The sequence below is a fragment of the Cervus elaphus genome, chromosome 5 (assembly GCF_910594005.1).
Source record: "Cervus elaphus chromosome 5, mCerEla1.1, whole genome shotgun sequence".
Lineage (NCBI taxonomy): Eukaryota > Metazoa > Chordata > Mammalia > Artiodactyla > Cervidae > Cervus > Cervus elaphus.
This window is the reverse complement of record NC_057819.1, coordinates 96,539,688-96,545,687: the sequence shown is the minus strand read 5'-3', so window position 1 is coordinate 96,545,687 and position 6,000 is coordinate 96,539,688.

Genomic DNA, 6,000 nt, shown 5'->3' with positions numbered 1-6,000 from the left:
GGTCATAGGGTTGCAAACAGTCTGACACAAGTAGGACATGAACTTAGCACACATGCAAACTAAGTAATTCTTTCCTACCAGCACCAAGCACCCACTCCCACTGCCCCAGCTCTGTCTTTTGTCAAGGAATTTGATGCAAAGTTTCTAAATGAAATAGGAGCAGATTAAGTCTAGAATTACATTTTTTAAACAACATGCAATGACAACAATCAGATAGTCAAATGAGCAAAGGCCTTTGATAAAATTTAACATTGATCACAGAGTTTAAAAATAAAAAATTCTCAGTAAACTAGGGATTCAAAGAAACCTTAATTAATAAAGACTTAGAAGACCACAGTGAATCACAAACTGTATGATACTCCAGAAGTATTCCTGCTAAAGTCTACATGGGTATTAATACCCCTACTGTCATCAATTTCATTTAACGCTTTAGAAGAGCCTGACCAAGCTATAAGACTTTAGACAGGGCAGGGCAGTTAAGTGGAGAAAAAAGAAACTATGATTAATTAGGTCAGGTAAAAGGATTTATACTTGAAAAACTAGAAAAATCCACTCAAAACTAAAGAATTCAGCAAGGTAACTGGAAGAAAGGTATATATGTGTATAGAATGTGTTGTGTTTGAGTATACGGGGGGGGGGGGGGGGGGGGGGGGGAGAAGAAAAGAGGTAAAAGTAAAGATTTGACCTGTTAAGACCTCTGTATACACTTTTAAGCTTCCCTGATGGTTCAGAGGTAAAGAATATGCCAGCCAAGGCAGAAGACAGGTTCGAATTCCTAGGTTGGGAAGATGCCCTGCAGAAGGAAATGGCTACCCACTGCCCTATTCTTGCCTGGGAAACTCCAGGGACAGAGGAGCCTGGCAGGCTACTGTCCATGGGGTCACAAAAGAGTCCAGCACAACTTAGCGACTAAACGACAACAAGAACAACACACTTAAAAGGTTCCAGCAGGTGGGTGCAGAGATCTACTTCTCTAGCAGTCATTCAAGATAACCGCCGTGGTTTCCCTGAGTATTAAACCTGCACCTACCAGTCTGGAGCGGTCTGCCTCTTTCTTCCGTCTCTCCCCGTGCTCCATGTAGACACTGCCAGTTTCACACTTCACGGGAAACTCCTGAGGTGACGGAGCAGCAGGTGTAGGAAGAGGGTGCTGCTGGGAGAAGCCAATGGGTGCTCCTGGCCGTGGCACATCGCGGGCCCGGGCACTGGAGAAACTGCGGGCAAGGCCTGGATCCGCTGCCGAGACAGCAGCCGGCGCTCGGGCAGGCAAACCTGGAGCCGACGCATGCGCAGCAAGTGTTTGCCCAGTGAGGCCTGAGGGCTTGTCGATCACACATAGGAGAACCGGAAAGAGCCAGGCTTTGGCTTCAGACATGCACAGCACACTGAGAGGAGAGATTCAGGATGGCCACCTCACTCTTTCAAACAGAGGGACCGAGCTCTGTGATGAAACTGGCCCGATGGCCGATTTCCCCACCTCACAAAGAGAGACCGCACTCTGAGAAGAAACACCAGACTGCCAACACTCTACCTCAGGAAGGGCGACAGCTTTTCTGAGGAGAAATCTGGAATAGCTGGCCTTCTCTTTTGTTGTTGTTGTTGTTGTTATGCCCGATGTCCGAATCCCCCAGCGGGAAGAGAGAAGGCTTCCAAGACAATGCAACTGGCAAAAAGGGGAAGTTTATTACTGACTCGAGCCAGGGCTCTCCGCTGCAACCAACGCAATGGTGCGGGTCAGAGACCCCGAGCCCAAGCTGTTACACAAATTTATAGGGTGAGCACACGCCTTTGGTTTAAGCGGATTGGTTACAAGTTTGCAAAGCAATTTCATTGGTCAAAACTTTTGTGCCGGCGGGACTTTCCTGGGGGTTTCCGCCCCGTTCCTAATTTCCTAATTGGCAAACAGCGGTCAGTGTTAAGCAAAAGTTAATTGGTTGTATCCAGGTGGCCTGATAATCTTATTAGAAGTAGGAAGGCCTACTCCTAATCTAAGCTGCGTTACTTCTGCTCGCCTCACAGTTGTCAATCCTTTTACTTTTCTCATGTGTAGTTTTTTAATAGGAGAAAGAGGGGAGAAAACAGCTTCTAGGAAAAAGGAGTGCTGCATGTTGACATAATCTGTATCATATTTATTGGAATAGCTGGCCTTCTAATTTGAAAAGGATAAAGAGCTCTGTGACAGAAAGAAAGATGTCCTGCTCTCCGATTCAGCCAGAGAGACCACTCTCTCTGAGGTGAAAACCTGAGGCTCAGCCCTGCCCCTTGAATAGACAGACATCCCATCAGAGGAGATATGCTAGTTGGTCGGTATTGTTAATCAAACAGAGAGTCCTTCAGGAAGAAAAAAGCCCCATGGTCAACCTTCCAGCTGACACAGAAAGCTCTCTGAGGAGAAAGGCAGGAGGCTCAGAACTATCATTCAGTTAGAGACAGCCCTCTAGAAGGTGAAGGGCTGGCCAGCAAGACTTCTTTAGGCAGAGATAGGTCTCTATGAAGTGAAATTCAGGAGAGTCTGCAGGTTTTTTCAAGCAGAGAGACAGACCTCTCTGAGGAGATAATGCCCAATGATTGGTCCTCCACCTCAGACAGACCATACTCTGAGGAGAAATGCCAGATTGCCAGCACTCTGCCTCAGAAAAGGAAACAGCTCTTTCTAAGGAGAAAAGACAGATGTCTAGCTCCTTTATTTGTACAGGGAGACAGCTCTCTCTGGGGTGAAGTGCCAGAGGCTCAGCCCTCCCCCCTCCACAGCTTGGCAGCACTGATAGAGGAGAAATGCTTGGTGGTCGATTTTCTTTAGAAAACCACAAAAATAGGAGAAACATTCAATAGGCAGCCTTCAGGCTTACATGGAGAAATAGCTCTCCGAGGAAAAAGGCAGGAGCCTGGGACCTACCATCTAGTCAGAGACAGCGCTCTAGGACCTTAAGAGCTGGAGAGCCAGGCTTCTTCAGACAGACACAAGGCGCTCTGAAGCAATTTCTAGTTGCCAGCTCCTTTTTCAAATAGAGCTCTCAGAGGAGAAGTGCCTGATTGCCAATTCTCCCCTCTGACAGGGATTCTCTGAGGAGAATAGCCAGAATTCCAGTTCTCTACTTCAAGCAGTTAGCTCCTTATGAAGAGAAACCGCAAATGGCCTGGAGCTAGTGCGTGTGCCTGTGCTCCAAGGGTTTTCCAAGTGAGGTCTAAGAGCTTGCCAAGCCTGCACAAAAAGATAGTGAAGGACAGTGAGGCCCGGCCTGCTGCCATCCATGGGATCGCAGAGTCCGACATGACTTAGCCACTGAACAACAAAACCTGCACAGGTCTACCAGAAATAAAACTCCTTTATCTTTTGCAGTGCCTCTCTTGCACCCTCTACTGACAAAGCCTAACATCGTGCCAGCTGACAAAGGAAACAATTCATGGACCCAAATTCATAACCCTAGATGCAAGACAGAAAAAGAGTCACAGATGTATACAGCAGACTTTTGGACTCTGTGGGAGAAGGCAAGAGTGGGATGATCTGAGAGAATAGCATTGAAACATGTATATTATCAAGTGTGAAACAGATCGCCAGTCCAGGTTGGGTGCATGAGACAAGTGCTCAGGGCTGGTGCACTAGGTTTTGGCCCAGAGGGATGGGGTGGGGAGGGAGGTGGGAGGGGGGTTCAGGATAGGGAACACATGTAAATCCATGGCTGATTTATATCAATGTATGGCAAAAACCACTACAATATTGTAAAGTAATTAGCCTCCAACTAATATAAATAAATGAAAAAAATTAAAATTAAAAAAATAAAAAATTTTTAAAAAGGTCTAGGCAGTGAAGACAAAATGGTGCTGACACCAGCTTAGCTGGTTTTCAGAGAGAGAATAAACCAAACAAAAAGCCTTCAATATTCATAAGGAAGTGACACAACACAACAGGGAGAAAAGAAATACAGAGAAATGCAGAAAGAAGTGAGAGATAGGCATAAGGCCTGATGACCTTTGTTGTCTTACTGTTGGCCTAGTTGTATCCCCTTCGTTTTGAATCTAGGAGAAACCCTGTCCCTTTTTTTCCCTCATTATTTTATGAAGTATAGTTGATTTACCATATTGCATTAATTTCAGATTGTACAGCAAATTGATTCAGTTTTGTCTTTCAGATATTTTTTGTTATAGGTTATTATAAGATACTGAATATAGTTCCCTGTGCTATAGATTAAGCTCTGTTGTTCATCAATTTTTTGTATAGACCCCTCTCTCTTTTTAATAAATGCCTCCTTTTTTGTCGGTTTAAACTAGTTTGAACTGCTTCAAGTTCTGCAACCTAGTCATCCTAGTGTACATGGGCTAGCATTAGTCACTGAATTAAAATCTTAGATAATAATTTTATCATTGCTGAATCCTTGTAATAGATTCCAGTTGTTTATATCTGCTGGAAATGTATCCTTTCTATTTTTTTGGAAACTCTCTTCCTTAGTAGAAAATTCTACGGCATTCCTTGCAGGTTCAGGGAACTCAGTGTTTTCACTGACTTGGGTCTAGGTTCAGTCCCTGGTCAGGGGACTAAGATTTCCTCAAGCCATGAGGCACAACCAAAAAAAGAAAGAAAGAAAAAGATCTATAATTAAACAAGTTAAAATCCTTTCCCATTACATATACTACTATACTAGGTTTCATAGATGGATTTCATATAGGCTTTGTTGTTCATTTTCCCTGAACTTTCCCTCAAATTCCTTATTAGTGATAAATTCTTGTAAAACCCACCAGTTGATATTTTAGAGCAAGGCTATGAAGACTTCCTTGTTAGTTTATATATATATTTTTTTAATGTTAATATAATGTTTTAAAGGTGATTAGTAAAATTTATCTGATCCAATACTTTAAGCACAGTTTCTCCCATCTTTCTCATAAAGTGTCTGCATTTTTCTGTAATACAGTCTAACTTACATCTGTCTAATCATTTGTTTGTCTTCGTGTGGGGTCATTTATGTGCCAGTTTGTTTCTGCTAGTTCTTTTATAGGGACTGTTTTGTGTTATTATTCCCCTTGATGGAGTCAATTCATCAACCACATCCTTTCATTTACCTACTGTAGTTACTAGATTACTTTGCCTCTAACATCATTAGTGACAGGGAACATGTCACCCAGGGGTGCTATCTTCAGCTCTTTCCAGCAGCTGATTTGTTCCTAGATTGCCAGTGGGTTTCCAAAGTCTCCCATCACATCTTTCATCTGATAATTCGTCTTGGCTTGGAGAAAGAGGCTCTAGCTGTATTTTAATTTTTAATTTTAATTTAATTTTTAATCCTCAGGATCTCATTTTTTTATTTCTTTTCACCAAGTCCTTTCTCTCTGCTTCAAGCATGACCTCATCTTTTCTCCCAGTCTTATTACAGGAGGCCCTGGTCATTCATGCAGTCATAATGCATTTTCATCTTAAACTATTCCTTACAAGCTTCATGTTTTATTTATATTTCTCTATTCTCTTCTCTCTAAGTGATTTCCTTTCATTTTCCTATAAGAGCTTGTGTCTTGCTGGGACAGACATTTCTCCCATATTTGTGATAATGATAATAACAGTCCCCTTAGGTGGGGGACTGGCATCTCTCAAACTCCCCACACCCTCACTGTTCCCCGTCCATTTCCCACTGAGACTATTGTAATAGAAAAGGGATGTATATAGAGACTACAAACCAGATCAGTGCATCAGAATCCTTCACAAGCTCATTAAAAATGCAGATTCCTGGACCCAGTCAAATTTGAACCTCTGGAATGGTGCCTGATATCTGAATTTTTAACAGTCTCTCGGGTGATTTTTATGCACTCTAAAACTAAAATGCTTGAGAAGCCATCCCTGGATGGGAGCAGTTTTCTGTTCTGAGGGTAGAGGGAGCTGGTCTGAAGCAGGGATGACCTGATGCTCCCAACAGGTATTATCTCTGTCTGAAGAAATGGAGTCTGGTGGCCCCCTTCAGCGGATCACTGCCTTTAGGTGTCATTACTACTTCTCAGAGTTCCTCCCTGGAACTT